The sequence below is a fragment of the Gorilla gorilla genome, chromosome 16 (genome assembly GCF_029281585.2).
Source record: "Gorilla gorilla gorilla isolate KB3781 chromosome 16, NHGRI_mGorGor1-v2.1_pri, whole genome shotgun sequence".
Lineage (NCBI taxonomy): Eukaryota > Metazoa > Chordata > Mammalia > Primates > Hominidae > Gorilla > Gorilla gorilla.
The window spans coordinates 72,476,011-72,503,221 of NC_073240.2; the positions used below are offsets into that span (position 1 = coordinate 72,476,011).

The 27,211-nt window shown below is 41.8% G+C and overlaps 1 protein-coding gene across 4 annotated transcripts in view; it reads left to right on the plus strand.

Moving 5' to 3' along the window:
• Positions 1–27,211, plus strand: part of THSD4 (thrombospondin type 1 domain containing 4) — a 693,045-nt gene that overhangs the window by 518,235 nt on the left and 147,599 nt on the right. The gene's annotated exons all lie outside the window — the stretch shown is intronic.

Consider the following 27,211-nt stretch of genomic DNA (forward strand, 5'->3'; position numbering starts at 1 on the left):
GCCTTGAATCAAAAGCAGTATTTCTTCTTTTCTTTTTCTTTCTTTCTTTCTTTTTTTTTTTTTTTTTTTTGTTTTTGTTTTTGAGACAGGGTCTCACTCTGTCGCCCAGGCTGAAGTGCAGTGGCGCGATCATAGCTCACTGCAGCCTTGACCTACCGGGTTCAAGCCATCCTCCCACCTCAGCCTCCCCATTAGCTGAGACCACAGGCACATGCTGCCATGCTGGCTTATTTTTGTATTTTTCGTAGAGATGGGGTTTTGCCATGTTGCTTGGGCTGGTCTCGAACTCCTGGGCTCAAAGGATCCACCTGCCTTGGCCTCCCAAAGCGTTGGGACTACAGGCATAAGCCACTGTGCCCTGCTGAAAGCAGTATTTCTTTCGAAGGGACAAATTTGGATTCCTTGAAACATACAGCTCAAATGGATATTTGTATAAATTATTAATATTTGTCTTTCAGTTCATTTAGTTTCCTGCTGGGTTATGATTATCAAAAATTGTAAACTTGTCTATTTCCCTCTGCTAGACTGGCAGTTAAATAACAGGAAAGTCAGAGTAGCAGAATGGATATGGTCATGGGATTTAACAACAGATAAGCCTGGTCTAGTCCAATGTCCACTGTTTACCAGACTCCCAGCTTGGTTTATGCCCTTCCACAAAAAACTAGCTCCATCATCTGTGAAATGAAAGAATCTGGCTGGGCACGGTGGCTCATGCCTGTAATCCCAGTACTTTGGGAGGCCAAGGCAGGCGGATCACCTGAGGTCAGGAGTTCTAGATCAGCCTGGCCAACATGGTGAAACCCCATCTCTACTAAAAATACAAAAATTAGCAGGGCATGGCAGTGGACGCCTGTGATTCCAGCAACTTGGGACACTGAGGCAGGAGAATGGCTTGAACCCAGGAGGCGGAGGTTTCAGGGAGCCGAGATCGCACCATTGCACTCCAGCCTGGACAACAAGAGTGAAACTCCATCTCAAAAAAAAAAAAAAAAGAAAAGAAAAAGAAAGAAGGAATCCTAGCAGCCACCTCACTGGGTTGCTGTGAGGATTAGGTGGGATTGCATAAGTAAAGCAGTTAGCAGAGTACTTGGCATAGTCAACCCATGGCAGCCACTACAGTGACAGGGAGGATGGTTTTCTAAGTTCCTTGGGAACACCAGTCTTGTATCTGCATCACCAGCTCCTAACTCAGTATCTGGGAATGAGAGTGTCGGAAATGAATACACGAAAGTCCCAGTCTTTGCCATCTTTAGAATGAGTATTTAGGTAAGCACAAGCACATCTGCATCCCAATGCCATGTCCACTTTGGCTGCAGCTGGACAAGTAATATTCTTAAATCCCCATAAGATTTAGGAGAAGGGATCTTCCCCAGGTCATCAGTCACACAGGGAATTTGAACAGAGAGCAGTGGCTGGGGGACTGTCTCATTGAGGGAATGGGTGGGAAGAACAAGGTGAAGAAAAGTCGGTCAGAAATGAGAGAGTAAAATCTCCTCAGAGGTCAAGGGAGGAAATTCTCGAGGGAGATATGCTGCTCCACGGTGGCAGCAAGTTCAAGGAGAAGGTCATTCCATGTACTCCTTACGCATACCTATGTGGAGTCACTCATTTGGACACCCAGTCTTATTAGAGTTGCATCATGCCATACATTCATTTTTCTCTATTTTGATTAGCAGCTATTGAAGAGCCTTTACCCACCATGACAAATGAATACTCCATCTTAATGGCTGTCAGCTGGGCTGTGGTTTGCTGCCATTGTTTGCCATTGTTTGCACACAAAAGCCTGATCCCATTAAGACAGTCAGATATTTCCTGCCATCGCATGGCCTCCTGCTCACAAACATTTGATGCTATTTAAAGCCTCTTCTCAGCAAATATGCATCGGTCACATTTATGCACTGCCCATTAATTAAGGCCAGATTTGAAGCTCTCACAGCTGTCACTTCTATTAACTGATTGCGGGGAATGTAGGACTTCATTTTTCTGGGAGATAATGTGAACATCGGAGAAAAGCCAAGAGATCTTCGAATCCCTGTGGCACTTACCTTGACTTCCAGGCTTCTAATGAAAAAGCTTCTTAGACAAAAAGGGACAAAAAGGCCCTTTCACAGAAATCATAAACAATCTCTGCCAAGCAGGAGATTTATTTGGTGGGAACACACACACACACACACACACACACACACACACACACACACACACACACTCTTTATTTGAGGCACCCTGGAAAATGAAAAGCTATCTGGGGAAAGTAATCATGTGAGAAGATGGCCTTGAAGATAGCAGCTTGATTTTCTTTGAAAGAAAAAAATGGACCAATTTACAACAGTGACTTTGCTAAAAGGCTGAAAAAGAGTTGAGTGTATTTTCTCTTCAGTCTCTCTTTTTCTAAAGGAAACACATCATGGATTGATTGGAAAACATGATCTTCTAGTTATCAAATGCTTTAATTAATGGCAAATCAAAAACACACCAGACAAAGGTTGCCAGTTATCAAAAAATCAAATACTAATTTTCTCCCAGCTGCATGATTGGGAGCAAGGGTGTGGAGCTGGAGGTGAGACTGGAAATAATCACAATCATGATATTAATGGAATTAACGTTTATTGGGTGCCCACAACATGGCACTTTAAAAGAATGCATTTTCATAAATTATCTTATTTGACTCTTGAAAACTTAGGTGCTATCATATGCCCATTTTATAGATGAGGAAACTGAGGCTTGGCAAGCTTAAGCAATTTTCCCAAGGTCACCCAGCTGGTAGATGGCAAGGGTCAGGACTCAGATCTCAGTGAAGTCTGTCTGCCATGAAGTTCCCGTTCATAACCCTTTGTTATCCTGGTACAGTGGAAAGCACGTGGGCTTTGGAGACAGACTAGAGTTTCATCCAGATTCTGTCATGGGACCTTCAACAAACTGTTTACCTTCTCCTCAACTGAAGTAAAATGAGGAAAATAGACCAGGCACAGTGGCTCACACCTATAATCCCAGAACTTTGGGAGGCCGAGGCGGGTGGATCACTTGGGGTCAGGAGTTCGAGACCAGTCTGACCAACATGGTGAAACCCCATCTCTACTAAAAATACAAAAAATTAGCTGGGCATGGTGGCGGGTGCCTGTAATCCCAGCAACTCGGGAGGCTGAGGCATGAGAATCGCTTGAACCTGGGAGGCAGAGGTTGCAGCGAGCCGAGATGGTGCCACTGCACTCCAGCCTGGGCAACAGAGCCAGACTCTGTCTCAAAAAAAAGAAAAAGGAAAAGAAAAATAATAGCTGCCTCATGGGCTACTATACAGATTCAATGAAATAAGGATAAACAAAAATCAGAGATACTCAAAGTGTTAGTTTAGGGGTATTCTGCACCCCACCCCCCATTTCATTTCATTCCAGTTATTTCTCTCTCCTGTCACTGGACTGAAGCTCCCACCACCTTCCGCTATCTTGTTCCTGCATTCTCCACTTCCTCTTGGCTCTTTGTCTTGGGGACGAACACAGAGAAATCTTTTTTTGCCCAGTTCTTCCCAGCAGCGCCTGCAGCTGTGCCTTTGACAATCCTGACCCCAGCTGGTCCCCGAGGACCTCCCAGCCTCCCACCTCTCTCCTCAGACTCCCATGCCATGACTGAAAAACAGGAGGACCTGCGAGGCATGTGAGAAATCTACAGGCTTGACATCTGTGGGCCGGGCGCTCTCTCACTATTTTTTTCTTTTTTTTTTTTTCTTTTTGAGACAAGGTCTCACTCTGTCACCCAGGCTGGAGTGCAGTGGTGTGATCTCGGCTCACTACAGCCTCCACCTCCCGAGTTCAAGTGATTTCCCCACCTCAGCCTCCCAAGTAGCTGGGACTACAGGCACACGCCACCATACCCAGCTGATTTTTTTGTATTTTTGGTAGAGACGGGGTTTCACCATGTTGGCCAGGCTGGTCTTGAACTCCTGACCTCAAGTGATCCGCCCGCCTCAGTCTCCCAAAGTGCTGGGAATACAGGCGTGAGCCACAGTGCCCAGCCTCAAGTCCAATTAACTATTTTTCACCGTTGTTTACAGAGCTTTAACTTCTCATTTGCTTTCAAAGCACCTGCATTTAAAATTTTAGATGATAACTAAGATGGTTTGCATTACAAATTCTTAAAACATTTGGCTTTCAGAAACCATCTTGGGCTGTATACATGGAGAAAATGCAGTCAAGCCCTGAAGCCCAGGGCTAGGAGACAGCAAAGGAAAGAAAAAAAGGGGAACGTGGGGAGCAATGATCTTAGTGTCGTGGAAGGCAGTGGCAGAGAATAGCTCAAGAGATGAGGGATGAGAACTGAGAAGACCCCACGTGCAGGGAAAGTGAAGCCATTGGCACCTTCAAGGAAGAAATGCCAGTAACCTGGTGAGGGTAGCAGTCCATGGCAGAAGGCTAAAGGAACAATGATTATGTGGAAGTGGGACCAGCACTGTGGTTGCACTGTGGTCGCCAGGGGCTGGGGGAGGCGGCAGTGGGGAGTTATTGTTTCATGGGTACAGAGTGGAGGTGTATGGTAGAGTGATGGTTGCACATTATGAATTTTTTTTTTTTTTTGAGATGGAGTTTAGCTCTTATTGTCCAGGCTGGAGTGCAATGGTGTGACCTCAGCTCAGTGCAACCTCTGCCTCCTGGGTTCAAGCAGTTCTCCTGCCTCAGCCTCCCAAGTAGCTGGGATTACAGGCACCCGCCACCACACCTGGCTAAGTTTTTGTATTTTTAGTAGAGACGGAGTTTCACCATGTTGGCCAGGCTGGTCTCCAACTCCTGACCTCAGGTGATCCACCTGCCTCAGCCTCCCAAAGTGCTGGGTTACAGGTGTGAGCCGCTGTGCCCGGCCAAGAGTATATTTTAATACCACTGAACTATACCTTAAAAGGGGCTAAGATGTTAAATTTTATATTATGTTTATTTTACCACGTTTTTGTTTTAAAAAGTGCAGGCAGCATCAAGCTTGGAGCCACAGTGAAAGTCAAGAATGTCAGTGATTCCACATGTAATATCTACATTTTTGCAGGGCAGTTACTCTTTTGTAGTATAACATTGAGCTGATAGTACACAGTGTAGACAAGTGAATACAGGATTCTCTGGGTTGTATTTCCAGAAGTCTGGAGGTCATTTGGATATCTGTGGGCCCTTGGCTTCACTCTGACTTGTGTGACACATAAAAATTGTGATGAAATGTCCTATAGATGTCCTGCAGGTCTTAAAAGAACCTTTCCAAACTGTGAAACAGCCCAGCAGCACTGAGTTAGAGGTAAATTCTGAACCCTTGAACACTAAAACTATTCTAACTGCACATAGAATTGGCAAGTAGCATTCTATATCTATGAACAGTATGTCTTTTCTATATAACAGAGAAAATCTTTTTAAGCAAATTACTCAGTTTAAAACCTAATTGTTCTCATAATCTCAGTACTTTTAAATGAAGACATATCAATGCAACAGTACACTCTTATTCAGGCATTTGAAAGAAATAATTCGAGATCTAGTTTGTGTCAGATATTATAAATTAGTATGGTTTAGTCTTTGTCATGAAATTCTACTTAATTTTTGGACTATAGGTTTAAGAATGTAAGCAGAAGTTCTGCACCAATCAGAATAAGCTACATTATGCTTGAGTGACAACTACTGTAATGACAAAATATCAGTGGCTTAATACAATGGTTTTTTTCTCATACTTGTTCATAAAGAGTCAGCAAGGACCCTGCTCATTATGGTCCCTCAGGGACCCAGGTTGTTGGAAGCTCCACCATTTTAGATAGCTCCCTTCAAAGTCAGCCATCTTTGCAGTCATGTCCCCCAACAGCTGCAAAATTTGCTCTGATGCTGAAGAACTGAGCATCCGCAGTTAAATGCTTCAACATGAAAGTGACACCTGCCGCTCCCACTCACATCCCATTGGCCAGAACTAGTCACATGGCCAGACCTAACTTCAGAAGGGTGGAGAATTGTAATCCTCCATGTACCCAAAAAGTAGAGAAGCCAGATACTGAGAAACATCAATAATGTCTAACAGAAATCCGTTCTACCATTCCCTTTGCCTAAAGTGAAAAGATTAGTACTTTCATCAATTTGTAAACTGTACTTTGGAAGTAAATCCTGGTAGCTTGCATGGGAGCTGGAAGGATTTCCAGAAAGCCATATGTAATTTGGGAATGACATTCACTTAAGCTCATAGAATGTCATTATTTGATGTAAAATGCACCCATTTGCAATACAGGACCAAAATGCACTAACCACAAAATTCCACTCCCCAAGGGTCTGGGCTCTAATTTCTTCACTCTTTAAATGAGGCATTCTGTGATTTGGAATGGAAGCCCAGTTGTAGTCATAAGAATTTTACTTAATTCAAGAATTATTCTCACTGAATATGTGCCAGTTCTGAAAGGAATGCAAAGTCAAATTATGCATCTTCTTTGCTCAAGGGCCTTTAGATGTAACTACACAGACATGATACAAGGCTGACAATGACATTATGGTTTAAATATGTTAAACAACTTATTATTAAATTGTGAATCAACAAAAAGTTATGTTCTTTATTTTATGGTTTTGCATAGTCCTGACTCACTGCCTACATATCCCTCTTGTTCCTCAGTTGTTATCCCTGATTTCTTACAGGATGGCCTAAGACAGCTGTAGATGTTTTTATTTAGCAAAAAGAAAAGAAAAGCCAAGCCAGAAAAATATGTTACTCCTGTTAATGTTTTTTTCTTATTCAAAATAAAACTTACTTTAGCTTCATGAGAAATAATACATCTTACAATATATATTACTGACTTTTTTCAGTAAAGATAGGTCAAGAAAGAAATTGTACTGTTCATTAGCCACCAAAATACTAGTATTGGGGGCTTGTTGGAAAAATAGTAACAAAGGCAACTTTTTTTTGTAACTTTCTTTTTTTTTTATTGGACAGTCTCACTCTGTCACCTAGGCTGGAGTGAAGTGGCATGATCATAGCTCACTGTAGCCTCGACCTCTTGGGCTCAAGCGATCCTCCTACCTCAGCCTCCCTAGTAGCTGGGACTACAGGTACACACTGCTATGCCCAGCTAATTTTTTTTTTTTTTTGTAGAAATAGGGTTTCACCATGTTGCCCAGGGAGGTCCCAAACATCTGGGCTCAAGCAATCCCCCAACCTCAGCCTCCCAAAGTGCTGGGACTATAGGTGTGAGCCACTGCACCTGGCCTAGGCAAATTTCTAATCCTAAATAGTGCAATTAGAGGGCCAGCTGTGGCAAATCTAGGGGATAATTTATGGCAAGAGAGCCAGGGGGTTGCCCAGGACTGGTCTCAAATTCTCCCTTATTGGATTAATTTCAGTGATGTAAGTTGAGGCCACTGACCCACATGACTCCTTCAGAACCGAGAGCAGGAAGGACAGCATGACATAGATAAAGTCCCAAGCCATGCTGATTATTGTTTAAAAACTTCAGTCTTTCCCCAAATTGCGTGATATCTTAATCTTCGATTTCTTCTTATTTTAAGTGTAAAAATCCATCCCTTTATTTTATAAATCCTGATTTTGCCATGAAGCGGTCTCTGAACTCCTCAGCTGTTACTGCCCAGTTTATCCCTTAATTCCAATTCCATCTACCATGTGGTTCATCTCTTGTTTATCTCCCCAGCTAGATATTAAGCCCATTGAGAGCAGGGATGTAACATATGCCACTTTTGATTTCTCTAAAGGACCAGGTCAGTGCTAGGCACATGGTCGATGTTTAATTAATCCTTCATTAATATAACAAGTCACCTGATGATTTAGATCTTTCCTTCAAAACCCACCTACAGACACACACACACACTTACACACTCTGATCATTTAGTCTTTCCCTGAATGACTCCAGTGGTGAAGAGCTCACTTCCTCCCAAAACAGCCCTTCCATCTTCAGTCAACTGCTAATGTAATGAGCTAAGATTTACTGAGTGCCTACTATGTTCCAGGCATGGTGCTAAGCCCTTTACAGAGATTATAACATTAATCCTTACAGCAATCTTTTGAGGGAGGCATTCCCTAAGGCTTTGTTTCCCAATCACTACATGGGATCAGTCCTTCCATACGATTCCTCTGTAAGCCCCAGTCCAATGTCTTGGGACCACAGATAGGAAATCTAATCTTTCTTCCAAGTGACAAAGTTTCCAATGTGGGGGCCATCTAGCAATGCCTGTCTTCTTTTCTTCTTGTTCAACCCCCCAGGTCTTTACGCCATTGTTAACAACAATCACTGAGTCTCGTTGAACACTCACTGTAGTCCAGGCACTGTGAGGAAGGCTTTCTTTTTGTGCTTTAAATTATTTTTTCCCATTTATGATTGACAGAAAGGTTATGCGTCTTGCCTAAGGTCACACAGCTAGTGTATGGCCAACAGAACTGCAATCCTGGAGTGTGATTCCAAAGACAGAGTTTCTCATTACTGTTTGGCATCATTTCTACTTAATGGTGATTTTCACTGTTTTAACAGTTTAGAATCCCTTATGTCACTTTCATAATAAAAGGGAGAAAAGGGCAAATACTTTGTCACAGAAAGAAGATTCATTAAAGGGATATTTTTAAGCCACTGTTTTCACAAGAAAACCAAATGCTAGAAAAGGTACAATGCTAAAAAGAAACTGTAAAAAAAAAAAAAATTGATACCTATACCACAGTAAAGTTATTCCAGGTAATTTAACTTTTGAGCTAGAAACCGAGGGTTCTCATTGCATCAGGGTGCTCTCACCCTGTAGTCCCGAGAAGGCAACCTGTTTTAGGCAAATACATAAAACCAAATGGAATATATTAGAAAGGAAGTGTCACAGACCAGTGTCCAAATGTTTTTGGAGGGCAGAACGTGGAGCAGTGTGGACGGTACACAGAGAGAAGAGGATTTATTACAAGTCAGGATCATTCAGGGATGAACTGGCTTCCTTAACGGGTGGAAGGCTGCCTGTCACTAGAGAAAGTCAAACAAAATCAGATAGACAGGGCTCTTGCAAGGACAGAAATGGCTTAGAAAGTTACCAGGCACCCAGGAGATCATCTGAAGGTGTGTTAAAAGTTAACATTAAGAGTCTAGGTTCTTTTAGAATGGCAATCATTAAAAAGTCTGGAAACAACAGGTGCTGGAGAGGATGCAGAGAAATAGGAACACTTTTACACTGTTGGTGGGACTGTAAACTAGTTCAACCATTGTGGAAGTCAGTGTGGCGATTCCTCAGGGATCTAGAACTAGAAATACCATTTGACCCAGCCATCCCATTACTGGGTATATACCCAAAGGACTATAAATCATGCTGCTATAAAGACACATGCACACGTATGTTTATTGTGGCTCTATTCACAATAGCAAAGACTTGGAACCAACCCAAATGTCCAACAACGATAGACTGGATTAAGAAAATGTGGCACATATACACCATGGAATACTATGCAGCCATAAAAAATGATGAGTTCGTGTCCTTTGTAGGGACATGGATGAAATTGGAAATCATCATTCTCAGTAAACCATCGCAAGAACAAAAAACCAAACACTGCATATTCTCACTCATAGGTGGGAATTGAACAATGAGAACACATGGACACAGGAAGGGGAACATCACACTCTGGGGACTGTTGTGGGGTGGGGGGAGTGGGGAGGGATATCATTAAGAGATATACCTAATGCTAAATGACGAGTTAATGGGTGCAGCACACCAGCATGGCACATGTATACATATGTAACTAACCTGCACATTGTGCACATGTACCCTAAAACTTAAAGTATAATAATAATAAAAAAATAAAAAAAGAGTCTAGGTTCTGGGACTGGAATGCCTGGGTTACATTCCTGCTCAACATCTTACTCATCTTAGACAATTTACTCAACTGCCTCAGTTTTCTCATCTCTAAAATTGAAATAATAGTATGACTTTCCTCTTGGGGTACTGGGAGGAGTCAGTGAGTTAATTTAAATAGTAAAACATTTTTAAAGTGCCATGCATATGCTAAATCATCTGGTCCGGTGGTCCTAACACTTTTTCATGAAAATGATCTTGTTTCCAAAGAAAAGAGATATAAGTAATCCCAACACATAAAACAAATTTTTTAAAACCACTAATGTGTTTCGTTAGCATAAATTAATTTCTTTTTTGAGACAATTTTTAGGTTCAAGAGTACATGTGCAGGTTTGTTGTATAGGTAAACTCATGTCACAGGGGCTTGTTGTACAGATTGTTTCATCACGCCAGTACGAAGCCTAGTACCCAATAGTTATTTTTTCTGCTCCTCTCCTTTCTCCCACCCTCCATCCTCAAGTAGGCCCCAGTGTCTGTTGTTCCCCTCTATGTGTCCATGTGTTCTCATCATTTAGTTCCCACTTGTAAGTGAGAACATGTGTTGTTTGGTTTTCTGTTCCTGCATTAGTTTGCTAAGGTTGATGGCCTCCAGCTTCATCCATGTTCCTGCAAAGGACATGATCTTGTTCTTTAGTATAAATTAATTTCTAATTAAAACATTAACATCTAACTCTTATACAGGCATTTAGTGAACATGTGGCTATTTTGTCCATTAGAAAATTTAGCACAAGTAATATGGAAAATGATTTGGATGCCTTAGCATTCACTTTATTTCTGAATTGTGTTTCAATTTACAACCTTTGAAGAGTTCTTAATTAACATAGGCAAGAAACTACAGACAGTCTCTTTGGTTGAATAAAAATGGGAGCAGTTTGTTCCAAAGGCTGCATACAAATGAGTTAATGCAGAGATGTCTGGTGTGTTATACGTAGGCGTATACTGTGGTTGAGTATATATGATGTTTATCACAGTTCTTCACATTTTGAAAATATATCTTAAAGATTATGAAAATACTGAAGTAGAGCCTTGGAATAGCTTGAAAGCCACTGACCTATCTCATTTAGCAGACATGATTTATAGGTTAAATTAGCCCCAGTGACTGTCCAAGGTCTCAACAGAAAACAGTAGGACTCAGGCTAACACCAGGGTCTAACTGATTGTGGTTAAACCAGATGATCTCTATGTTTTCTTCTTTTCTAAGAGTCTATGATTCTAGCATTCTATGTTTAGTGGGAATACTTGCCAATAAGCCTGATTTTACTATGATAAGCCTCTTCTTCCTTCAATTGGTTAGGCCATTTTGTTCTTCTCTATACTACAAATCTGTTACGAAATGAAATTTCAGAGCTATATTTTCTGAAAAGGATAAATGTCCTTTGCTCCAAATTCATTTTATTTTTATTCCTATCCACTTCAGTTTGTATAAAATACAGAATTCTAATCTTCACCAGCAAGAATTTGTGGTTTTTCCTAATACAAACTGGTAACTGTAAGCTCCAGATTTACAAAAAAAAAATCAAATTTGACTTTCACAGCCAGCCAGGTCAATACTCTATGCCACTTTGTATTCTGTTCCTCTGACATTTTAGCTTTTATTTTTTAAAAACTGGTTCAATATGTTGATGACTTTGAGTCACAGCAAGGAGGAAGTTGGATATCTTCATCTATGCTGCTGACATGGTTTTCCAGCCATCCTAAGAAGTGAATAAATCATTTTACTTGTTACTAATCTGAATGGCTTTGTATCAATCATGTCACCATTACCAACTTATTTGAGGCAGGGATTTTTCTAGTATTCAAGTAGACACTTCCAACAACTTCCTCTAGCAGTCCATTTCACCCCTCAGCTCAGGGGTAATGCCTTGGTTAGTTCATGGAATCCTTAGGCGGCAATAACAGTTCAAAATGAATATTATACTGCAGCTCCTAATAAGTTATGGATTTATAGCCTGCCCCTGCTCAAGAGCTCCAGAAGTTCCTTCAGCTTAAAGGGAATAGGCTGTTTTTCTATCATTATTTAAAAACACAAGTCGAACAGTGATTTCCTTGCAGTCCTCAATCATATACAGAATACAGTCTCAAAGCTGGTACCTCAGGGCTCAAAATGGGGAGCCCCAGGGTCACTAGGGTGACTCAAACCCAGAGGAAAGATGGTCTTGGGGTGTATTAGCCTGTTTTCATGCTGCTATGAAGGCCTGCCCAAGATTCTGCAATTTATAAAGGAAAGAGGCTTAATTGACTCACAATTCCACAAGGCTGAGGAGGCCTCAGGAAACTTACAATCATGGTAGAAGGGGAAGCAAACATGTCCTTCTTCACATGATGGCAGGAAGGAGAAGAATGAGAGCCATGCAAAGAGGGAAGCCTCATATAAAGCCATCAGATCTCATGAGAACTTACTATCATGACAAAAGCATGGGGGAAACTGCCCCCATGATTTAATTACCTCCCACCAGGTTTCTCCCACCACACATGAGATTTGGGTGGGGACATAGCCAAACCATATCATGAGGAAATCCTGGCCTGTCATCGAAATCATACCATGGTTTTAGATTCCCTTTCTGATAATCGAAGAACATTCTGGAGGCCTGAGGCAGAGTGAGCCACCAGAAGAAATAGGAGCTGTCCAAAATAATTTAAAGTCCCAGGCCCTTGGGTTTGCTTTGGGGAAAAAAGCTTTTATCACAGCCTTTTGGTGCAACAGAAAACAAAATGTTTGGGAGAGGTTTTAGTACCAGCACTTCAGGCAGTGCATGTAGGCAATGGATAAGAGAGAACTCAAAGCTTCTGGGAAATTGGAGGTGTCCCTTGTTTATAAAGGGGAAATTCAAGATGCAATTAAGACGACTCCTTTCCAAGAAATACCAGGACAAAGCAAGTACTCCAAAGCCACCCAGTGCTACTTTCCCTCATCCCTCCACCTGTCCAACACATGCACCTTTCAGTGGGTGCTCTGCACTTGCTGGCATCTGCTATTCACTACCATATTCCCTGTTCAATCACTCCATTAATCTCCTTGCCTTTGTGGCTTCCGCCTTAAAACTCTGCTTTTGAGTTTTTGAACTAGATAGGTATGAGCGCAGATCCTAGCACTTGGCTGTGTGACCTCAGGCAAGTTACTTAATCTCCCTTTTTCCTCCATTATTAAAATGGTAGTAAATATATTCACCCTATCAGATAAGCAACAAATACCAGTTTCTTTTCTTTATATTGCTTTTCTTGGTGCTCAGGAGCACCTCTGCACACCTCTCTGAATAGAGGGAGCACACTTTTCTTATGGAACCTAAAGTCACCAGAGTCTGTAAGTTGTCAAAATGGAATCCTTGATTCTTTTTGACTTTGGCTCTTTCTCTCTTTTAACCAGAGTTTGTTCTCTGCTGGAGAAATGCTTTTCATTTTACTTCCATATTTGCTGCCGTTTCACATTTTTAAAAGTATATTCAGGCCATTCTCTAGCTAAATAACATTCCAATCAGCTACTGTTTAAGCTGGGAATTGATATCATTTATTTGTGTTTCTTTGAATTTGCCCTCTATGTTATCTTTAACTTGACTTTAAATAAAACATAATATGCATTGAGTTCCTTCCATGTGTCAAATGCTTTTTACAAACATAAACTGGCTTTATCATCATAAAACCAACCCAGTAAATTAGGAGATATAATTAATAAATAGTGTCACTAATTATTACATATTTTCACTTTATGACAGCAAAGTATTTTTGCTGTCAAAGCATAAGGACACTGGATGGTTGTCAAAATCCCTACCTTCACTCAGTTGTCCACACCTGGGGTAAGGCTTATTCTTGAGCGGCTGCAGCCCTGGGCACTCCCTTCCACCTGGAATCAGGGAATCACATATAGGCATAATGCCTAGGAGGAAATAATCAGCTCGTTTAAGTGACGGCTGACATCAGGAGGCCTTTTGAGCCAGAAGAATGACATGATGATAGCTGTGTCTTTGGAAGATAAATGTCACAACCACATGCAGTATAGATTATCTGAAACCACAACATTTAGCCTTTATGCTTACACATCTGGGGGGCATGATTTAAAAGCTCATAAATACAATCTGGATTTTAAAGAAGGGACTGGTGAAAATTAAGAATTTCAAGGTTCTACCAAAGAAGGTGAAGGATCAGTGTTTTTCCAACTGGTTTATGTGTCCTAAATATTTATGTATACAAGTGCATATTGTTAGTGCAGTCTCTTGGAAGCCATGTGTGGGCAGCAGATCTGCTATTGCCCTACCTTTCGGTTTAAAGTTGCAAGAGAACGGAAATTCTCTGCCAGCATGAGAATCATTCATCTGGCTGCCACCTGAATTACTGTTAAGCAACACATTGAGTTTGACAGATAACCCTGTTCTTAGCCATCCTTCAAGAAAAGCATGAAGGAGCCTTCATGTTTAAACATTTCAGCCAAATTTCTTCCTTCTGACAATGCATGGAACACAATGTCTTTATTTCCTAATGAAATATTCATATTGGATGTATCTATGGTTAGAAGAGAGAATAATAAGGAATTATCTTTATTTAATTTCTTAGTCATTCTGGTCTCAGAGAGCAAGCTCTCGGGTTGGGTAATGACGTCGCCCAAGGAACCTGATGTTTTTCATTGAGTTATAAATATCTGTCAACTTGGCAAACCAATAGTTCCCATTCCCAGGATGACAAATGAGAAAAATCATTACTATTTCAGTGGATAGTTTTGGATCTAGGAATTTGTCATGGGAGGAAGGGTGGTGGTATAGATGTCCCTTCATGGGGGGTAAATCAGCACAATATGGGACTTCAGAGGACTTCAATATGGGACTGCAAGGGAATCAAGAGACGCTATAGGAGATGCTGAAGCAGCGTGGCCAGGCCTCGTGGGAGGGGAGGCCTCGGATTGGGAGTAAAGCCTGTGTGTAAGCATGTTGGGGAAAGTCTGAGAGCAGCCTGAGAGATATAAGCATATATGTGGCCCTTGGTCAGTCATCTACCAGGCCCTGTTCTTACAAGAAGGGTTTCTGTTGTCCTAAGAGACAATACAACTAGCAGAGGAAAAAGATCCTAGACTTTGGAGCCAGAAGGCACTTATTTCAAACCCGCCACCATCACTTCTGTGTGAGCTTTGACCTATTACTTACCTTCTCAGAACTTTGGCAAAATAGGGATAGTAATTCTTACCTCCTGGTGTTGTTGAGAGAATTAGGCAGGATAACATATTAGGTAAGGTGCCAAGCACATGGTGAGCGGTCCAGCCGTAACAGCTGTCACATATATCCATGGGGCCTCCTACTGCCTAAATCCCTATGAGATGCTTGAATGCCCTGATTACATCTGTTTTCCACCTACAACTCATCTAAGACCATGACCCAACATGCCCAACCAACCCATAGGCTCCACCCAGCAGTCTCCCTTGCTCTGTTTCTAAAATGAAAATAATCCCTTTCCAGTTTTTTAGGCTTTCCATAGCTGGTCTCCAAGACAAACCAGGAAAGACTACCAAAAGAAAACCTTTTTTTTTAAGTTTTTTGTTGTTGTTGTTCTTAATGAGAAAAGTAACAAAGATAAAAGAAATCTCTGGAAGCCTTGATCACCATTGTCCCAGAGCATTATTGAAATGCAAATAGATTGTGACAGTTTACCTGTTACAGCTCTGTCTTCAAACACCACTTGAGAATCATGTGAAAAGAAAGTGGGGTTTTGGTGGACAGTGCAAATAGACAAGCCTCCCCTGTTGGTAGAGAAGTATATGTAGCTTGTGTGAAAAGGGATCCCATGGCCAGACTGCCAAGGGATGCGTCTCAAGGAGAAGGAGAGGCACAACATTTTACCAGCCCCTACTTCATGCCAGTTCTGAATTAGGTACCTTCATTTACACATTTCATTTAAGCCTCACAAGAGATTTGTGAATTATACTTTGATCCCTCATTTTACAGGTAACAAAACTAGGGCTCAGAAAATGATGTCACCTGCAGGTGTAATGTGTATTATTAGGAAGGCTCTTAGGTGAACATTCATGTGTCTAGAAGAAAAGATGTTTTGAACATATGGGACGTAGAGAAGAAATTTTTGTTAAATTCTTTAAATCCCAGCAAGTGCACTTCAGATTCAAAGTCCTTAGGAGTCCCCCCATCACTCAGAGCTTCTCTTTGGCTCTTCTCCACCATCTCCTAGTTTCTCCTCTCCATTTCCTCTCTGTCCCTTTCCTCTCTCTCCAGCACTGGAAGCAAAACTAGGCTTTTCTATTTAGCCAGATCTCAGGGCTTTTTTGTTTGTTTTTTGTTTTTTTGAGACAGAGTTTCATTCTTGTTGCCCAGGCTGGAGTGCAATGGTGTGATCTCAACTCACTGCAATCTCTGCCTCCTGGGGTCCAGCGATTCTCCTGCCTCAGCCTCTCGAGTAGCTGGGATTACAGGTGCCTACCAACATGCCTGGCTAATTTTTGTATTTTTTTAGTAGAGATGGGGTTTCACCATGTTGGCCAGGCTGGTCTTGAACTCCTGACCTCAGGTGATCTGCCTACCTCAGCCTCCCAAATTGCTAGGATTACAGGCATGAGCCATGCACCAGCCTGATAGCTTCTTTTGCTATGCAGAAGCTCTTAAGTAGATCCCGTTTGCCAATTTTTGCTTTTGTTGTGATTGCTTTTGGCATCTTTGTCTTGAAATCTTTGCCAGTTCCTATGTCCAGAATGGTGTTACATAGGTTGTCTTCCAGGGTTTTTGCAGTTTGGGGTTTTACATTTAAGTCTTTAATCCATCTTGAGTTGATTTTTTATATGGTATAAGGAAGGAGTTCAGTTTCAATCTTTGCATATGGCTAGCCAGTTATGGCAGCAACATTTATTGACTAGGGAGTTCTTTCAGTTCTGTGATAGTTCATTTGCTCTTCAACCATTTCCTGGTGAAAACAGCCAATAAGGAAGTCAGAAAAGGACTGCCAGCTGCAAGAAGTGACTTCTGACATCCAGAGGACGGACGGCAGAGACCTTCTGGTAGTTGGAACTACTTAATATAGAGGGTGGCAATCTCTCACACCTCAGAATGTCTCTGAGTCATCTAGAGCAAGAGTCAGCAAGTTATAGCCCATGGGCCAAATCTAGCAAGTAAACCGAATCTAGCATGTGAGCCTAATCCACCTGCCGTCTGTTTGTGTAAATAAAGTTTTATTAGAACATAGCCATAAGTCATCCATGGCTGTTCTTACGCTGCAACAATCCAGCAGAGTGGCTGCAACAGAGACCATATGACTGCAATGCCTAAGGTATTTACTCTCTGGCTCTTTACAAAAGAAGCTTGCTGACCCACAATGTAGAGCAGCACCTTTCAAACCTGAATGTGCATAGGAATCACCTGAGAATGCTGTTAAACTGCAGATTCTGATTCAGTAGCCCTGGGAAGCGGTGCAAGACTTCTAAAATGCCCCAGATGATGCCCGCACTGCTGGTCCATGGACCACACTTTGAGTAACACGGGGCCAGAGAAAATAAACTAATGCTTATTGTAAGATTCTCCCCAGGGGCCTGAAAGCTTAAGGAGATGAATAACTCCCCCCTTCTCAGGCCCAGTCCCAAGGCACAAGGCTACTTGCACCAGCAGTGTGCTCCAGCAAAATAGCAGAAGCAGGAAGAGAGCCAGCCAGAAGACACATACCCCTGAAAATCAAGAAAGAGGCCATCCGGGTACAACATAGCAGTAATGTCAGACTAGGAAACTTCCTGTTTACAAGAGACTGTAAAACCTTTGCCCTGTCCTCACTTGGGGCTGACGCCATTTTAGGCCTCAGCCCGCCTGCACCCTGGTGCTCATTAAAACAGCATGTTGCTCCACACCGCCTCCTGTTGTCTGTTGGCACACTCTCAGGGTTCGAACCAGTACAAGAACCTTACACTTATTAGTCTTGATTTTTTTAAAAACTGAGAATTATAAAATATACTTTAGAAGGATTCCTATCCAAAAAGCTAAAATAAAAATGCATAGGGTTTTAGAGGAAAATTCCGATGAAAGAATGGGAGAGAGAGAATTATTATAACTAAATTCGATGAATGAATTAATGAGTATCAAGATCTATGCTCAGACCCTTGCTGTAAGATGGCTCCATCAAAGGCCTGCCCCCCAGTGGAGTTTCTGCCTCAAGAACACTAGTATTCTTTCAGGTTGTCAGGCCAGGAACCTTGGTCTTCCTTACTCCACCTTTGGTAGAACATCCATCTTCAGTCCAGTTGGCCATTCCTTCAGCGTGATGTTGGTAGGCCCTTGCCCTCCATTCTAATTTCATCTCTGTGGTCCAGGCCTCCATCACTTTGTGCCCATCTTAATGCAGTTGTCTGTGTGTGTCCCAATCTCCAGTCTCTTCCATCTCCAGTCCATTGCCCGTGTTTGCCAGACATCTTCTGAAAAGAGCTCTTCAGCCTGCCATTTCCCACTCAAGAGTCTTCGGATTTAAGATCCCACACTTTCGTTGCCAGCCTTTTCTCTCATCATCTCGTCCCACTCACCCAGTCAGTCCTCTCAGCCGTCCCTGGAGATGGCCCAATGATATCTAAGAAGCCCATATATTCCCCAATGTTGTAACTCATTTACACAGATTTTAAAGCATTTTTCTTGAACATTTTGGAAATACAAGATCTGAATATTTCACCCACCTTTTTTTTTTTGATGTTCCAAAAAAATTTTAAGAAATGAAATCATGCCTTAACAACATGGCAGAAACTTGCACATAAGAGCACAGTAAATATGCAGTCAGCCTGGATCTCTGGGTCCACCCTTCTTGTGTTTCTCAATAGTCATTGTTTTTGTTAATGTTGGATCACTGCTTCTTGTACTTAAACTAGTTAGGTAAGTACCCTCTTGCAAAGGCTTAGAGGTGCCATCTTGTGGAGAAAAATGCAAACAGGCACATTTGGCTGTGTGTTAAGGAAATGACAAGGATGCCAGCGTGAATCTCCATCATTGCCTTCTGGCCATGGGGACAGTCCCGTGAGAGCCTTCTGGGGACCTGCATTGGTAGACCCAGGCCATCTGCGCTCAGGAGGCCCTGTAAATCAGGCCAGTGTGCAAGCAACCTCCATCCTGGATCAGAGTTCATCAACCCAACTCACTATTGCCTTTTTGCTGATAATCTAGCTTCCAGAACTCTGCCTTATAGGGTGTAGGCAGTGTCTCTCTGCTCCATTCTGCAAGGAACTTCCTAGTCTTGACCCCTTATCAGCCCCAAACCACAGCTTCTAACAGACCCATCCCACGTGGTTTTCTCCTGCTGCCAGCCCCTCCTGAGACACTAAAAAATTACAATAAAATCTGGCCAGACATATTATGATCTCTTTAAACACAATTCACCATACGGCTCTACACATTAAAAGTAAAGTGAAAGTCTAGAGGTTTCTAGTATTCTATACAAAAATATGGTTACCTTACTTTTATAATAGAGCAATTATCACTGTCAAAAGCTATTTCAGGCCTCTCTCCTCCTTCCCCCATTTCAATCCATGGAGGAGGAAAATTATGAAAGTAAAGCATTAGAATTTTAGAGTTTGGGATATCCCCACCCTCCAGAGAACGATGACCCTAGTTGGAATTGGGGGAGGTGGTAATTATCTTACAGAATATGATATGTTTACCTCTCGGGACTCCTTTCTTCAGATTTGTAAACATAGCTGCAGTTGATTCTTACCCAGTTTTATCCTACAAGAGCGCCAACATTTTCTTCCAGTTGAGTCCCTTGATAAGATGCTATCCTATTATGAACTAGGATGAGGTACTGAAAAGTGACAGCCATAAGCTTGATTAAAACCAGATCGCTCGTTTTACAATTGCTTTCATTTAGGAAGCCAAAATACCTTTTATGCCATGGACCATTTCTTCTCTTCAAATGAATGGCATTGTCAATTTGATCTTCATTGATTCCTGTTTCCAATTTAATTTTGTGTATATACAGCAAATTTCCCTCCCTTTAAACATGGCAGGATTCTTCATATCAGGGCTGTATCTCTTTTTAAAAGAAAAATTTTGGCACTAGAAGGGATCTTAGAGATGAGCCAGTTCGAAGAGTAGGTTGGTCCCGTAACTTTGATCTTTTGATTCTTCAACCAGCTGCTCTTTCATTCAACAAACGCTTATTAAACACCTACTAAGTCCCAGGTACTGTTCTCTTTGCAATACATAATCATACTCCTGCTGAAGTTAAGCCAAGAGGCAATCTTAAAGAACTCGAGAAGGTTTGATAGCAGTAAGGCACTATTTTTGGAAACTGGATAATTAAGTGTTCTTTGCTTATTAGCTTCTCTGACATTTACAAAGGCTGTTTGTGCACTTCTGTGGAACTGCCATCATTTTAAAGCTTTCTGGGGAATCTGTCATGTGCTCCTAGATGTCCCATGAGCTTTGGAATAAAGAGCAGTGATTCTCAACTGAGGGTGATTTTGCTCCCATGGGGAACATTTGGCAATGTCTGGAGACATTTTTGTTTGTCACACTGAGAGGGATGCTCCTGGCATCTGGTGGGTAGAAGCCAGGGATGCTGCTAAACATCCTACAATGCATAAGGCAACCCCCATAAGAAAGACCTTTCAGGACCAAAACATCAGTAGAGCTGGAGTTGAGAAGCCCTCACCTTGAGGAAGAAGAGCAGGCAGGAGGATGAGAAGCTAGGTTTCTAAACCCTGACAGTCCTTCAACCAAAGCAGTTCTGCTCTTCTCATTTTGCATGGTGGAGCCTTGGATTTCCACGTGAGATTTTATTTTTGAAGTATATTTTTTTCTACTTAAAAAAGTTGAAGACTACTGTGGTAGAAGACAACTCTCTGCCTTCTGTTTTACAATTGAGTCACTTTGGAACAAATCAAGTGGGTGTATATGATACAGGATGAGGGCAATCGGGTAGATTTGGAAGCATCTACCTGAGCCTTGGTTTTGGCTGCACAGGACTCTGCCCATCTCCCTCTCGACATTTACAAACAATATTGAAGTGATTTGATTGTGTCTGACTTTCAGTTTAGACCAGGGATTGGCAATTTTTTTCTGTAAAGGGCCAGATCTAAATATTTTAGGCTTTGTAGACTTTCCTGTTTGTGTTGCAACTACTCAATCTACTGTTGCAGCACAAAAGCAGCCATAGACAATAACTAAACAAATGGGAGTGTTTGTGTTCTAATAAATCTTTATTTATAAAAACAGGTTGTGAGCCAGATTTGGCCTACTAGCTACAGTTTGCTGACCCCTGATTTAGACCGTAAATAGGAACCTTGTTTGTTTTACCTTCATGTCTCCGCTGCCTACCACTGAACTGGCACATAGTTGAAGTTGGCTCAGGAAACATTTACTGAACTATATTGAAGGTCAGTTTTACAGGCATAAGTGTTAGAAGATTTTAATGAGAATAACAACTGGAAAAAGATCCACCCAGAATAGATTAACTGTTTCCTTATGTTGAACATTTAGGATGTTTCCAATTTTTTATTAATAATACTGTGATGAGCCCTTCATACAGAAACTGTTGTCCTGATTTCTTATTTCCTAGCATAAATTCCTAGAAGAAGAATTTACTGGATCAAACGGTCTATATTGCTAAATTGCTTTCCAGGAAGGTGGTATTGATCTACATGCCTAACAGTAATAACAGGAAGATATTTATCATATACAAAGGATTTCTTTCAACAGAATGGCATGAATAAATGTTTTGGCATCCATATGCATTTCCACGAATTAGCTCACCGTAAATATAAGTAAATTGGTGTCAGCTACTAATCATTTTAATATTCTCCCATACTGTTCTACCAGCATGATTATTAAGGCACGTTGTTTTACCTGTGGGGGTCATCTAGCCAAACAGTTGAGGTTACCCTATCTCATGTGTTTATTGAGCACACATAGACACATTTGCTTCCCATTAGGGAATCAGGACCTCCACTATCTGAATTTCTGGCACCAGCCTACCCTGCCGTGATGGACAGAGGCCTCCTCCCTGTGAAATTCACCTCCAAATATGTCATCCAGATTGCTCATTTCCCTCAGGAAATTTCATTCAGGTTAATTTTGGCACACAATTGGGGGTAATTCTTGAGCAATTTCTCCTGTGATGGCTTGCGATGTGTAAAATTTTCCTACAACGTGTTGCAAAAATCACTGGAAAAAATACAAAGGACATCTGATGGTTATCCACTGGTCTTTGTAACAGCAAGAAATATCTATTTTGAACAGCAGTACACGATGAGCAAGAAACATAAAATAAAGGTAGATCAGAGAGTAGATGTTCTTTCTGGCCTTTTTCGACAGGTACTGTTTGAGCAGTGAGAATGTAGAAGCTGTATGAGGTGTCTTGACTTTATGGTGAACCTTGGCTGATTTTGTTTCGTTTTGTTTTTTGCACTTCAAAGTTTTCTGAATTTCACCAAATGAAGAAGAAAATATTTCTGACTAAGAAGTAGTAGAAAGTGTTACAGAAGTAGGGGTGGTTCCAGGTGGTTGTATGATGATGAGATTTACTTAAAAGTGAATAGACTTCAGACAAAATCAAATACATAAAGACAATGATGACAAAACCCAGCATTTTCTGAGAAGCCACCATATTGCAGAATTCTACTAAGTACCTTCTATGTTTGCCTCATTTGATTTTCCCAACAGTCCTAAGGGGTAGCTGCTCCATCCCCATCCAGGCAGAAAAAAAATCCCAGGGCTCAGAACAGCTCATCAAAATGTCCAAAGATACAGCACTCATCAGCAGCAGAGACAGCACAAGAACACATATTCTCCTGCCCACCCAAAGCAGTGGTGCCTCGGAAAGAGTCTAGACATAGGTCAGCACTAAGTCATCCCTATCAGTGACCAATTGATCAGCCTCCTGATACACAAACCAGAATTCAAGCCAGATTCGTTTCTGAACACTGTGCTTGGGAAGAAGATCTGTTTTCAGCACCTACTTCAAAGAGAAGTGACCAATCCAGCATCACACAGCAAGCCAGGGACTGGGCCAGGACTGCACCCCAGGTTTTCTGGTTTGCAGCCTAACATTCTTTCCATTATTCCAAACTGTTTTTCCTGATAAATGACGTCAGCTAGTGATTATACATAATGATTATACAGCTGTGTTTTGGAGGAGAATATCAGCTGCTTTAAAGAAAGTCATAGCACGTAATCTATACATGTGATAATAGTTCATGAAACATCAAAAAAAGTGCATCTAAAAGATAACAAATAGAAACAAGGCCTATTCTTAAGTTAATAGTAGTATACTGCTGTCAATGGCATACATGGTTTTGACAAAGTGCTTTGGTTATGTTAGATATTATCGTTAGGGAAAGCTGGGTGAAAGACCACCGAAACTCTCTGCACTCATTTTAAACTTCTTATGAGTCTTACACTATTTCAAAATAAAACATTATAACAATAAGAAAGTAATGCAACAGGAAGATGGGCTAGAATATATATTCACACACTGTGTATAAAGTATAATGTTAAAAGAGCCAGTGTAAGAGAGATACATAATGGGGTTGGTCCCTCATAATCCTGCAAGAGGAGAAAGCCAGAGTCACTTCTAGGCCAGGCTCTCTCCAGTCTTCATGGTAACTATGCTTTGAACTTGTTCCTCTGCACCTAGGTCACTGTCACCATTACTCCTTCAACAAAGCTAGAGCCCTCAACACGACCTCCGTTCCTTTGACCTCCGACTTTTACCTAATGGTTAAAAACATGGACTTTGATTTGGGGCCTTGCTTTAAATCCAAGCTCTATCTATTATTAGCATTTTAGCCTTGGGCAAATTAACCTCTCTTCTAAGTCTTAGTTTCCTATAAATTTCAGCAATCTCACGGGTGGCTTTTTAGGATTAAATGGAAAAACATATATGTTTCCAAGGACCTAGAAGATAGTAAAGACTGTAAATGTTAGACATGATAATGTTGAGGAAGATGGCAAGGAGGAGGATGAGGACAGTCAGAAAGGCCTGTTCATTTTGCATCCTAAGCATCTCTCAAATCCCTTCACGCCATCCCCAGTCCCCTCATTCAGGCTGGGATATTGCAACATCCTCCAGGCTGTATGTACCCAATTGTTAATTATCGACTTTCTAAAGGAGATTTGATCTTGTCCAGCACGACATAGAGCATGCAAGCGTTCCTCATGGCCTGATAGCTTGTGATTCTCTATGTGTATGTCTGATTGCTCCTGTTAGACTCAGATTCCCAAAGTCAGGACCTGTGTCTGATTCAGCTTGGGATTTTCCAGGCAGCCTTTTCAGTGTAGTCACTCAACAATATCAGTGATGAAATACATCTTTACGTGTTTCGATCTTGTCATGGCAGGTCCTTCATGTCATTCAGATCCTAGTCCAGAGGTCATTCCCCAGCCATGCGCTCCTAGACATCTAGTCCAGTTCTTCCCTCATTACATCATCTGATCTTCACAACAGCCCTGTGCAGGAGAAGGGACAGTTGTCATGTGTGTAATTTGCCCTTGGCCTCAGCTAAATATTAAGGTCTTGAATATGTGTTGTCTGCCTAGTTCTCATTCTGGAGTTGTCCCTCTTGCTTTGTGAAGTAAAGGAGAGATATTTGGTAAGTCCATGGGAACTCAGTCTCTTAGAGGCCTGGGTAGCCACTAGAACACTGAAGAGTGCTCCTAGTATGTTCTAAGGAAGCTACTGATCATGGCTCCGGGGAGACAGGCTGTCACCTTTAGTTCTTGGCATCCTTGTACAGCCGCATGCTTCACTGAAACCAACCTCCAGGCTACTTCGACATCTACCAGGAAAAACTCTTGCAGCCTTTCCTTCCCATGTCTAGATTGATCCAGAGCAACCATGCTCTGCAGGAAATCTGGTGGGGGTGGGTCCATCAAATTGTGCAGAGCATTTTCATATAATGTCTGATTCACAAGATCAAATAACATTTTGTCTGTGTCTGTGGTTATCTGAAGCTATCCATGCTCATGTAATTTCCTTGTGATAGTTCCATTCTAACTGGGCTGGGGCTGAGGATTAATGTGATTAATGTGATGTCTGTCCCATCTTTGGCAACTCTCATTCATTCTTGAAATATCTCTTACACCCTAGTTACAGGAGAGAGACTCACTGGACGGTTCATTGTCTCCACTCTAGGTAAGGCCCGCTCCACACTGCAGTCATTGTTATCACCGAAAAGCAAGTCTGAGCATGGCTCTCCCCTTTTCCAGACATCTGGGGGTTGCTGATGCCATAGGATGAAAATCTAATTCTTCAATCTGGCAAACAAGATTCTTGACAAGTTCCTCTGAACTGTCCAGCCTCGTATTATCCCTCCCAGCAGGCTTGCACTTCAGCCGTGTCATTCTGTGTTCTTTCCTACCTGTGTACACATTGTTCCCTTTAACAGAAGGACCCCTATGAGAATGAGCTCAGTCTGGACAAGTCGAGTCCAGGGGTAGCAGCAACAGACTGGAGGTTGGGAAGGGAGGGAGTGTGAGATGTCACTAGACAGGGCAGGCAATGGGTGTTGACCACCTCTCCTGTCTACCTTCGCCCTTGATGACAGTCAGAGGCATCTCCTCGATTCAGTTGGAATCTTGCCTTGATAACATGGGTTCTACTATTCAAAACCCCTGTTGATGGTGACATTTTGTTGTTGTTGTTGTTTCAAAGCAAGGGAGAATTCAAGGGGGGTGGGGCTATGGAAATCACGCATGGAAAACATATTCCTTATTTTTTCTGCTAAAATGTGCGTGGGGCAGGTTGAGAAGGATTTGAGGGAGGAGAAATACAGAGCAAACATGGCATTTGGAAAGGCTAATTGGATGTGGATGAGCATATTGAGATGATGTTCTATTACTGTCAGAGATAATGTTTTACAGAGATGCTATTTGTGAAGAGAGACCAGTCATTACTGATGGGTCAATGTGCGCTTGGGAATATGGAAGCAATAATGCAGAAGGGCAGTGCCCGCAGAAAGGTTTCAATCAGGCATGCAGCTAGAGGGGAAGGAATGGGCACCTTTTGATTTGACTCTGCCCACAGGATTTGACCTATAGGACCTACCTGAAGAGACCCAGGGTTGCATAACAAAATCAAAGGTGGACTTTGACTGGTTTGCTGATCAGTTTGTCCTCGAGATGTGGTCTAATTATTGCACTTAGAATTCAAGAAAGAGGACAAGCCTGTGATTTGGAGAATATGTGTCTCAAGAATTAGAATACCATTCTGATTTCAAGTATCTTTCCATATCCTCATGACCCAGTGAATAATCCTGTACTCACAATATTTCATTGTCCAAACCATAATCTACTCACTTCCATCTGCTCATGGAAAAGTGACAGAATTCTTTGTTCAGAACATGAGTCCCAATTTTAGATTCAGGAAACATGATCCTGAGCCCTGTGAGGTCAGGAATGGAAAGCTTCAGAAGTAGAAAAATATTTTGTGAAGATCATTCCATTTTGTTCCAAAGTTTAATTTTTGGTTTTTTTAAAATAGGGCCTGCTCTGTTGCCCAGGCTGGAGTACAATGATGCAATCACTGTAGCCTCATACTCCTGACCTCAAGTGATCCTCCCACCTTAGCCTCCTGAGTAGCTGGGACTACAGGTGTGTGCCCTCACACCTGGTTAATTTTTTACTTTTTGTAAAGACTGGATCACACTGAGTTGCCCAGGCTGGTCTCAAAGTCCTAAGCTCAAGCAATCCTCCTGCCTCAGCCTCCTAAAGTGCTGAGACTACAGACATGAGCCAGCATGTCTGGCCCAAAGTTTAATTTGTGTATGCAACATAAAATGGTCCCAACGGAAACATGAATGAGGAGGGAGAGATAAAGCAAAAAGATCTTAGAATGAGTAATGGGAAGATTCTTTTTGTCGGGGGAGGGAATTCAGGAAAGTCAGAATTCCTTTATACACTGATGAGACCAGCTCTACAGACAGCACTCTGTGGTTTAGCAGGTTATGATCTCGTTTGTTGATGATTCTGGCTCTTGCTTACCTTCATCCTTCTGCTCTGGGAAAAGTGCTCTGGGGTAACCAAGGAAAAGTCCTGCTTCTGAGGCCTCTAGAGCCACAGTTACCAGTAGAGGTTCAGCTCCCATACAATTTAATTTCCTAAGAAACTGGTCCAGGGAACGCTACTTTTGGAGGTACTTTGCTAAGAGGTAGCATCTATAAGAAGACACAAGGGCAAACTTCAGTTTCAGATGTGGCACTTGTCATGATTCCAGAGAGATTCTTTATATAAAAATCCCAGCACAGACCATCCTCTCCCCTTCCAGAGTCCAACGGGGATTTTCAGAACAACTTCACTGTACAACCTGTTTAAGTAAATTTCTAGCACCCTACATCTTCCCTAGTCTTTTTCCCAGTGTTATTTTTCTCCTGATCATTTACCACCACCAAACAAACTCTGTTTTATTTACTTGTCTGTTTACTATCTGTGGCTCCCACCCCACTCCTAGAA